At 38.0% G+C, this 11733-nt stretch overlaps 1 pseudogene; it reads left to right on the top strand.

Annotated features, from left to right (window-relative positions):
• Positions 1-5999: 5999 nt before the first annotated feature.
• LOC148916068 (pentatricopeptide repeat-containing protein At4g32430, mitochondrial pseudogene) lies at positions 6000-8598 on the top strand (annotated as a pseudogene).
• Positions 8599-11733: the final 3135 nt, after the last annotated feature.

The raw sequence follows: 11733 nt of genomic DNA, 5'->3' as shown, positions 1-11733 counted from the left end.
AGGCTTGAATCTGTACATGTAAAACTTCAAAAGTAACCCATGATTGTTAAGAAGTTCTGTAGCCAAATGTCAAAATAAAAAATAAAACAAAGGAAATTCATCTTGAGGTAATTCGAAAAATGGAAAAACGTGGTTGGCAGGATTTCAACTTTCAGGGATGAAACTTACAAGATAACAATAAAATAGTTATTATTTAAATTTTGCAGCCAGTGCGTTTTTCACTTAGATTATCCCCAGAATGTTTTTCTTTTGTTTTTCTGAAGAGGACAGGAGTTAGAACCCGGTAGCTGTTCTAACACTGCTAGTTCATCGCAAAACTATTTGATAAAATGTTCTAGCCACCGCTACTTGGTCTACTCAAGGTCCAAAACCTTTGTATGGTAATGCCAAAATTGAGGATGTTTTCAAGTTGCATCTTTGAATTTTACAAGGTTGCTAAAAATCTTGTAATAGGTAATGTGTAGAAAGGTGCTAAAAATCGTAAAATTAATTGGCAAGAAGAGCTGCCACAAATAAATATCTTGTAACAGGTAATGTGTAGAAAGGTCCAAAACCTTTGGATTCCTTTTTGGTTGTGGCATTTATGGGTTTAACCTGTATTATTTCTTATAAATAAAATTCATTTTTTATTCTTGCATAATGGGCTAATAGTTGGAAATCATTAGAATGAGAGGTATCGGAACGAACTTAACTTCTCATTCCACAATATTACTAGTATAAATAAAATAATTGAAGAAATAACTCTATCCTAATTAGCTAAAGTGGTATTTTAGCCCTAAACCTGAAAATATCATGCCAAAATTGTATATTTAAATAGTATAGCCGGACGGCTGTACTATTTAAATATATTATTTTAACGGTATAGCCGTACGGCTATAAGCTTCGAATATATTCAAATATCTTAAAGGTATAGCCGTCCGGCTATACGATTTAAATAGGGTCAAAACAAACACGAAGCTTGCACTCGCGACTCAGCCATTTCGCTTAGCGCTTCCAAGCTTCAAAGACTCTCTCTCTCTCTCTCTCTCTCTCTCTCATCTCAAGCTTCAATTTCTTTTTTGCTTTCGTTTCGGCTGCTGCGTTGATTGGATTGGATTGGACTCTCTCTATGAAAACCAGCAAATGTCATTCAGCTATTGAAATCTCCACTAAGATAACAACTCTGAGGCTATAAGGGAGTTAGGCGGCCTGGGCGGATCTAGGCGGCGCCTCGGCAGCCTAGGCGGATCTAGGCGGCGCCAAGGCGGCCTGGGAGTTTCTAGGCGGCACCTAGGCGGCCTGGGAGGTTCTAGGCGGCACCTAGGCGGCTTGGGAGGTTCTAGGCGGCCTGGGCGGGTCTGGGCTTCCCTTTTTTTTTTTTCCATATGAAGACAGACGAAGCTTGCACTCGCAGAGGAATGTGGTGCACGAGTGAAATGAAGAGACAGAGAAACGAACACGAAGCTTGCACTCGCAGTCCAATCTTCAAAATTCAAATACTCGGTCTTGAGCCTCTCTCTCAACTCAAGCTTGGATTTTTTTCTTCGGTTTCGGCTGCGGTGTTGATTCAATTTTTTTGGGTGCTTTTCTGCTATTGAAGTTGGCAACGTCATATGAACATCCAAGGCAGTTTCTTAGTATGCCAGAAGAAGCCCAGCAGATGGTTCTTTAACCTGAGGCACACATTGCAGTTTGGCATTGGATTACACCATGCCGGTCTGAATGACAAAGATGGATCTCTGGTTGAGGAGCTTTTTGCAGACAACAAGATTCAGGCATTTCTATCTTACCTCAGTAAGCATGAGTCTTTCCTAACAAACACATTAGGAAAAGAGAATATAAAAAGATCATGTTCTTACTCTATATACTGATTAGGCATACCTGTTAAATTATAGGTATTGGTTTGTACCAGCACATTGGCATTGGTTGTAAACCTTCCAGGTCATCATCTGGTCATTATTAAGGTAAGGCAAAATTTGTGCTGTATCTTTTTCATTTTGTTCCTATATTTACAAAGGTTTCTAGTAGGAGTATATTGCAGCAGCTGTTCTTCAGGACAAATTTACGTAACTGTTGATTCTCTTGTAGGGAACAGAATATTATGATGGGAAAACAAAGAGATATGTTGATTTTCCAATATGAATCACAAATATATTGCAAACGATGGTTTTGGTCACACATGACTATATAGAATAGAAAATGGAAAGAAAGAAATATGTGAATCAGATTACATGCTTTTCTCCCTTTATAATCAACAGTTGCTTGGATTCTACAAGAAAGATGGGAGTAGATGTCCATCACAATCCGCCCGCGCCTAACAAATCATGTTACTTTCTGAATATGTGCCTCAAATACTAGGAATCAGGTTGTTTGGGGTTTTGAATATCATAAAATCTAATAAAGTCAATGGATGAAGTCTTGCAGTCCTATATCTAATCAATAAACCATTTTCCTTTTATTTTTTCAAGCTCAATTACTAGCATGAATCTTCTGCAAATGGTTGTGCAGGTATTTCAGACTTCTTAGTAGTAGTACTTGCCTAGAATAAAAGACGAGTGCTAGTGCGAATTGGGCATTCGGCCTTGTTTATATCATTACATTCTACAGCTAGTGCTAGTCCTCTTTCCTGTATTGTTTATCTTGTTTTGTTTTGTTTATTTTTTTCCTTTGTCCTCCTAGAGAAGCTCTTCTTTTGTGTTTTTCCTTTTCACAGTACATTACCCTAAAAAATATAGGGCCATTTCAGCAGGACTCAAACCATCAGCTTTTGGGTAACTTTATATTTATCTTTATTAAAAATTGAGTATATTGTGGGATGTGATTGCCAGTATTAATGTATGTTTGGATGCAGCATGCTTCTTTATCTAGATTGTTTGCTTCAGTTCTGACACCTTCAATATCTTCTTTTTGTTTTTCCCATTGTGACATTATACATAAGAAATTCACAGAGGAATTTGCCGAAAGGAAGTTGGAGAATGATACAATGACAAACTTTGGTGTTGATTTGATGCCACTCTTTGTGATAAGTGTGTAAACCTCAGGGTTGTTTTGTGATATATATGTATGCCACGTCAGCAAACTAACAGAGTTTTTGACATAACCTAACGGCATGAACCATTTGTGATTGCACATACTAACCTTAAGGACCATAAGTGACCAAAAAAAAAAAAACATTAAGGATGCAATTTGATAGTTTCGTAAACCTTAGGGACGTTTTGTGATAATAAGCCTAGATTTTTGTTTGTACCTTGTCACTTAAACAACGGGTAAGGGGTATAATGGAAGGCAACCGTCGGATGAGAATTGTAGATTAGTGTCACTGGTCCTTTTCTTTCCCTTTTAACTTTCTTAAGGTGTATAAAGTTTGACCCAAAGTCTAAGTTTCACTGATTGTGGCTTGTTTTTTAATTTTGTACGTAGGTTATCATTGATTCTTCAACAGATTCAATGTGTAGTGGAAATTACCAAGTAGGTCTTGTAATAGGTAATGTGTAGAAAATCGCAAAATTAATTGGCAAGAAGAGCTGCCACAAATAAAACCTTGTAACTGGTAATGTGTAGAAAGGTCCAAAACCTTTGGATTGGATTCCTATTTTTTGCTGTTGTATTTGTGGGTTTAACCCTTATTATTTCTTATAAACAAAATCCATTTTTTATTCTGGCCTAATGGACTAATAGCTAGAAATAATTAGAATGTGAGGTATTAGAAAGAATTTAAATTATCATTCCCCAATATCACTCGTATTAAAAAAAAAAAATTGAAGAAATAACTCTACCCTAATTAGCTAAAGTGGTATTTTAAAATTACATGACAAAATTGTATATTTAAATAGTATAGCCGTGCAGCGATACAACTTAAATATTTTATTTTAACGGTATAGCCGTGCGGCTATACGCTTTGAATATATTCGGATTTCAAAGTAGCACGATCTAATTCAAAATTTTCATCCAATTGAGCGCGTCTAGCATTTTTTTTCACGGTAGCAGGATCACTATAGCTGACTGCATTGAGTTCGCCGCCATAGAACTCAACAGTTACACCTACTTGTTCGATACTATATTTTGATTTTGCCGTTCTAAAAGGAACATAGGCTCTAACAATTCCGTCTCCGTCTACCAAAACAACCAAAAATGTTTCAAACAAAAAGTAGGCATACGACGTACGAACGGTGATATTATTTAAATATATTATTTTCACGTTATAGCCGCGCGGCTATATTCTGGGAATATATTTTAATATTTTACGGTATAGCCGCTCGGCTGGACTCGCTAAATACATTCGATCTGCGAGTGCAAGCCTCGTCTGTCTTCATTTGGAACAAAAAAGAGGTTGCTAGATCCGCCCAGGCCGCCCAGGCGCCGGCTAGACCCACCAGCACCACCTAGAACAGCCTAGGCGTCGCCTGGATCTGCCCAGGCAGCCTAGGCGCCGCCCAGATCCGCCCAGGCCGCCTAGATCCCCCAGGCCGCCTGACTTCCTTATAACATCAGAGTTGTTATCTTAGTGGAGATTTCAACAGCTGAATGACATTTGATGGTTTTCGTAGAGAGAGTCCAATCCAATCCAATCAACGCAGCAGCTGAAAAGAAAGAAAGAAAAAATCGAAGCTTGAATGTATTAATAGCCTGAAGTGTAACATGCATCACTATAAGAAGATGCAAGACAAAGTTCTTCCAGGTTCCCCCCCTCATATTGGTTGCGTCTATATTGTTTAACTTCAATACCTATCCAGTTGCAGGAATTGACAAATAATGCAGCAGAGTATGCTCAGTTACGGATAGGGCGGGGTAAAAGAGCAGCACGTCAAGGTAAAATAATCAGGAATGACATCAATTGAATGAACTCGGAATTTACCTTCTTTTTTGTATTCCTGGGTTATCCCCATAAGTTAAATCTCTTAGTCCTCTATAATAGGTATATGGATGACCTTTAAGAATATCCTAAATCAGATTTTCCATTATTTTGGGTGAATATTGCTGCCTGACTGCGATTGCATGTTTCAATTTGGTGGTCAGTTGTAATGGTTGGAAATGAAAGATTAGTTTTATTAGGTTAAACCTTTCGTTCCACTGAAATGTCTGTCATATTCAGATTTCATCATTAGGAAGCTTCTGCTTGAAACATTTTGGGAGGATCTTTATTTCTAGACCAACATATCTTATTTATATGTAATGCCAGTGTACATAAGAATGGTTTCTTCCCCTATTCTTGTGTTCAGTATACCTATGTGCCCTTTTGATGTATGATATTATCTCTTTACAGATCGAAGACGGCTTGAGAGACTTCTCGGAGTGGAAGCGCTGATGCCTTCACTACAAGATCCTGAGTGTTTTAGCTTCTAAGTAACTTTATATTTCTCTTTATTAAAATTGAGTATATTATGGGATGTGATTTCTAATATTAATGTATGATTGGATGCAGCTTGCTTCTTTATTAAACCGGCATCCTCATGAAAGGTTGGATCTCCTACGCTTGCGAGATACAAGAGAGGTATTGAACTTTTCTCCCCTCTTAACATAGTTATTTCAGGTGCACGTGGTATGGTATATGTAAGAATTAGATGCTACTTCTCATCTAACACGTTGTTTGAAATCTCATTTAGAATAGTTCGTATATATATATATATATATATATCAATGCCATATGACCTCGGATACCATCAATTTACTTCAGAACTCTTCTCTTTGTTGTCTCATTAGACCGTTTTGTATCCAATTTTTATCTGAAGAGAATACTGCACGAACTGATATATCTCATAGTAAAAGAGTAGGGTTGTCAAGTGCAATGAGAAAAATGTTGTCAAGTGGGGTTTAGTTTATAATTAGGATGGATACATTTTAGAAAGTAAATCCTTACACAAGCAATTTTACATTATGAAATTCAAGATTCTTTTATCCCCAAAATGTTGGTGGATCCCTATTTCTTGTTGTATGTATGGGCTTAACCCACATTATTTCTTATAAATAAAATCCATTTTTTATTCTTGTCTAATGGACTAATAGCTGGAAATCATTAGAATATGAGGTACCAGAAAGAATTTAAATTATCATTTCCCAATATTACAAGTATAAAAAAAAAAAATTGAAGAATAACCCTATCCTAATTAGCTAAAGTGGTATTTTAAAATAACATGACAAAATTGTATATTTAAATAGTATAGCCGCCCGGCTATACGATTTAAATATATTATTTTCAAGGTATGGCCGTGTGGCCGTGGCTATACTGTCGGAATATATTCAAATATTTTAATGATATAGCCGATCGGCTGTACCGGTTAATATATTCAATCTGCGAGTGCAAGCTTCGTCTGTCTTCATTTGGAACAAAAAGGAGGAGGCCAGACCGCCTCGGCCCCTGCTAGACCCACCAGCACCGCCTAGATCCGCCCAGGCTGCCTGACTCCCTTATAGCATCAGAGTTGTTATCTTAGTGGAGATTTCAATAGCTGAATTACATTTGATGGTTTTCGTAGAGAGAGTCCAATCCAATCCAATCAACGCAGCAGCTGAAACGAAAAAAAATAAAAATAAATCGAAGCTTGAGTTGAGAGAGAGAGAGGCTTAAGACCGAGTCTTTGTAGCTTGGAAGCACCTATAGAGAAGCGAAATGGCTGTGACTGCGAGTGCAACTTCAACTACATTTGTCTCATAACATTGATGAAAATACCGTCACCCTTGCTATCAAGCCCCGTCAAGGGGACCCCAAAACCAGATGCCAAATTCACGGATTTGCAGTTTCTTCTGGGCTTGCATCGTATACTACGGTTTCAAATTCTTTTATGAGTATATATGTACACCAAAGCTGGACAGTTTGATGGTCCCTTACTTATCTTTTAGACTATATGTGCTATACTGATAGTTTCTTGGAATACTATTCTTTAGGGGTTTCGAACAAGTGAGGGTGCACTGAATTTTGCTCTTAGGATGAATTTTAATGGAGTTGTTTTTGATCCAGTGACTTATACTACAATTCTTGCTTTTTGTGCGGATCATGAAGATTTTCTATTTGGATTACAGCTGCTTATATTTAAGTCTGGTTTAGATGGTGAAGTTTTTGTTGGAAGTGCACTTATAAGTACGTACTCAAGGTAGAGGCGGTTAATAGAAGCTAGGAATGTGTATTGATGAAATCGCGAATGAGGATCTGGTTTCATGGAATGCAATACTATCGGTTACTCTCAAGAGGGAAATCATGGGCTTGAGGCGATTTTTGCCTTTATTGAGATGGTGGGAGAAGGGATGGGGTTAGATCATGTCTCATTTACTAGTGCAGTTTCAGCTTGCTGTCATGAAATGAATTTAGAACTTGGGAAACAGATACATGGCTTGACAATTAAATCAGGATATGGAAGTCATGTTTCAGTTTGTAATGTATTGATCGCGACATATTCAAAGTGTGAGGTTACTGGAGATGCAAAATTAGTCTTTCAGTGCATGAATGATCGCAACGTAGTGTCTTGGACAACTATGATTTCCATAGACGAAGAAGATGCCATTGCTCTATTTAATGAGATGAGATTGGATGGAGTATATCCAAATGATGTTGCATTTGTTGGACTATCCATGCTATATCAATTGGGAAGTTGTTGGAGGAAGGCGAAATGATTCACGGGTTTTGCATAAAGACTGGCTTTTTATCAAAGCATAATGTTCGCAACAGCTTGGGTATGCTAAGTTTGAGTCCATGCATGACTCCAACAAAGTAATTGAGGAGTTAAACTGCAGAGAAATCATATCGTGGAATGCTTTGATTTCAGGGTATGCTCAGAACGGGCTGTGTCAAGATGCACTAAAAACATTTTTGGTAGCAACTATGGAGTCGGAGCCAAAAAATTACACATTTGGTAGTGTCTTGAGTGCAATTGGTGATGCTCAGGATATTTCTCTGAAATATGGCCAATGATGCCACTCTTCCTTGATCAAACTTGGATTAGTGACTGGCCCAATTATCGCAGGTGCTCTTCTTGATATGTATGCAAAGCGAGGAAGCATTTGTGAGTCCAAAAGAGTTTTCAGTGAGACGCCTCATAAAAGTCAGTTTGCTTGGACTGCAATAATATCCGCATATGCTGGGCCGTCACCTCTTTCATTCAATGGTGAAAGACTATCATATTGAACCATCTCCTCAACATTGTTCAAGTATGGTGGACATGTTGGGACGTGCAGGGAAATTGGAGGAAGCAGAGGAATTGATGAGTTAGATCCCTGGACAGCCAGGGGTTTTGTGGTTGCAAAGCCAGCTTGGGGCTTGCAGGATCCATGGGAATGTGGAGATGGCGGAGAGAGTAGCCGATACATTGATGAGATTGGAACCAATGGAAACGGGTTCTTTTTTGTTGATGGTCAACTTGTATGCTGAGAAAGGGGACTGGGAAATGGATGAGAGATAAAGGAGTGAGAAAGGAAGTGGGATATAGTTGGGTGGATACTGGTGATGCTGATGGTTCCCTGTGTCTGCATCATGCATGGGTTTTCATCAGGTGATACATCCCACCCACAGAGTCTGGGGATATATGTAGAATGGCAAAATGTCTAGGATTAGAGATGAAGATTTTGAGAGAGAACACGTGGGAGACAAAATCACTGAAAATGGACTCCTTCTCAAGGCCCTCACTTTGAAGGCTTGAATCTGTACATGTAAAACTTCAAAAGTAACCCATGATTGTTAAGAAGTTCGGTAGCCAAATGTCAAAATAAAAAATAAAACAAAGGAAATTCATCTTGAGGTAATTCAAAAATGGAAAAACGTGGTTGGCAGGATTTCAACTTTCAGGGATGAAACTTACAAGATAACAATAAAATAGTTATTATTTAAATTTTGCAGCCAGTGCGTTTTTTAGTTAGATTATCCCCAGAATGTTTTTCTTTTGTTTTTCTGAAGAGGACAGGAGTTAGAACTTGGTAGCTGTTCTAACACTGCTAGTTCATCGCAAAACTATTTGATAAAATGTTATAGCCACCGCTACTTGGTCTACTCAAGGTCCAAAACCTCTGTATGGTAATGCCAAAATTGAGGATGTTATGAAGTTGCATCTTTGAATTTTACAAGGTTGCTAAAAATCTTGCAACAGGTAATGTGTAGAAAGGTGCTAAAAATCGTAAAATTAATTGGCAAGAAGAGCTGCCACAAATAAATATCTTGTAACAGGTAATGTGTAGAAAGGTCCAAAACCTTTGGATTCCTTTTTTGTTGTGGCATTTATGGGTTTAACCTGTATTATTTCTTATAAATAAAATTCATTTTTTATTCTTGCCTAATGGGCTAATAGTTGAAAATCATTATAATGAGAGGTATCGGAAAGAACTTAAATTCTCATTCCACAATATTACTAGTATAAATAAAATAATTGAAGAAATAACTCTATCCTAATTAGCTAAAGTGGTATTTTAGCCCTAAACCCTAAAATATCATGACAAAATTGTATATTTAAAGAGTATAGCCGAACGGCTGTACGATTTAAATATAGTATTTTGAAGGTATAGCCGTACGGCTAGAAGCTTTGTATATTTTCAAATATCTTAAGGGTATAGCCGTCCGGCTATACGCTTTAAATATGGTCAAAACAAACACGAAACTTGCACTCGCGACTCAGCCATTTCGCTTGGCGCTTCCAAGCTTCAAAGACTCTCTCTCTCTCTCTCTCTCTCTCTCAACTCAAGCTTCAAAGACTCGCTCTCTCTCTCAACTCAAGCTTCAATTTCTTTTTTGCTTTCGTTTCGGCTGCTGCGTTGATTGGATTGGATTGGACTCTCTCTATGAAAACCAGCAAATGTCATTCAGCTATTGAAATCTCCACTAAGATAACAACTCTGAGACTATAAGGGAGTTAGGCGGCCTGGGCGGATCTAGGCGGCGCCTCGGCGGCCTAGGCGGATCTAGGCGGCGCCTAGGCGGCCTGGGAGTTTCTAGGCGGCACCTAGGCGGCCTGGGAGGTTCTAGGCGGCACCTAAGCGGCTTGGGAGGTTCTAGGAGGCCTGGGCGGGTCTGGGCTTCCTTCCTTTTCCATATGAAGACAGACGAAGCTTGCACTCGCAGAGGAATGTGGTGCACGAGTGAAATGAAGAGACAGAGAAACGAACACGAAGCTTGCACTCGCAGTCCAATCTTCAAAATTCAAATACTCGGTCTTGAGCCTCTCTCTCAACTCAAGCTTGGATTTTTTTCTTCGGTTTCGGCTGCGGTGTTGATTCAATTTTTTGGGGTGCTTTTCTGTTATTGAAGTTGGCAACGTCAGATGAACATCCAAGGCAGTTTCTTAGCATGCCAGAAGAAGCCCAGCAGATGGTTCTTTAACCTGAGGCACACATTGCAGTTTGGCATTGTCTTACCTCAGTAAGCATGAGTCTTTCCTGAAAAACACATTAGGAAAAGAGAAAATAAAAAGATCATGTTCTTACTCTATATACTGATTAGGCATACCTGTTAAATTATAGGTATTGGTTTGTACCAGCACATTGGCTTGGGTTGTAAACCTTCCAGGTCATCATCTGGTCATTATAAAGGTAAGGCAAAATTTGTGCAGTATCTTTTTCATTTGGTTCCTATATTTACAAAGGTTTCTAGTAGGAGTATATTGCAGCAGCTGTTCTTCAGGACAAATTTACGTAAGTGTTGATTCTCTTGTAGGGAACAGAATATTATGATGGGAAAACAAAGAGATATGTTGATTTTCCAATATGAATCACATATATATTGCAAATGATGGTTTTGGTCACACATGACTTATAGAATAAAAAATGGAAAGAAAGAAATATGTGAATCAGATTACATGCTTTTCTCCCTTTGTAATCAACAGTTGCTTAGATTCTACAAGAAAGATGGGAGTAGATGTCCATCACAATCCGCCCGCGCCTAACAAATCATGTTACTTTCTGAATATATGCCTCAAATACTAGGAATCAGGTTGTTTGGGGTTTTGAATATCATAAAATCTAATAAAGTCAATGGATGAAGTCTTGCAGTCCTATATCTAATCAATAAACCATTTTCCTTTTTATTTTTTCAAGCTCAATTACTAGCATGAATATTCTGCAAATGGTTGTGCAGGTATTTCAGACTTCTTAGTAGTAGTACTTGCCTAGAATAAAAGACGAGTGCTAGTGCGAATTGGGCATTCGGCCTTGTTTATATCATTACATTCTACAGCTAGTGCTAGTCCTCTTTCCTGTATTGTTTATCTTGTTTTGTTTTGTTTATTTTTTTCCTTTGTCCTCCTAGAGAAGCTCTTCTTTTGTGTTTTTCCTTTTCACAGTACATTACCCTAAAAAATATGGGGCCATTTCAGCAGGACTCAAACCTTCAGCTTTTTGGTAACTTTATATTTATCTTTATTAAAAATTGAGTATATTGTGGGATGTGATTGCCAGTATTAATGTATGTTTGGATGCAGCATGCTTCTTTATCAAGATTGTTTGCTTCAGTTCTGACACCTTCAATATCTTCTTTTTGTTTTTCCCATTGTGACACTTAATGACATTATACAAAAGAAATTCCCAGAGAAATTTGCCGAAAGGAAGTTGGAGAATGATACAATGACAAACTTTGGTGTTGATTTGATGCCACTCTTTGTAATGGATGGTGCCCTCCCATTTCAGAAGTTTCCGCTACCCATTGTTGAACCTCGGTAAAGACTTATGGTAAGTTGGTTAGCAGTTTGTATTTTCCACATATGACATTCATAAAATATTTAAACGTAGAAGTGCATTTGCTGCAAAATAACTATGTTGAAAATGTTGTCTGGCAAGTTTTGTATG

This window comes from Prunus mume, linkage group LG6 (assembly GCF_029339155.1).
Source record: "Prunus mume cultivar Tortuosa linkage group LG6, ASM2933915v1, whole genome shotgun sequence".
NCBI classification, from domain to species: Eukaryota; Viridiplantae; Streptophyta; class Magnoliopsida; order Rosales; family Rosaceae; genus Prunus; species Prunus mume.
Note: the sequence above shows the minus strand (reverse complement) of the source record. Positions and strands in the feature narration are given on the sequence as shown.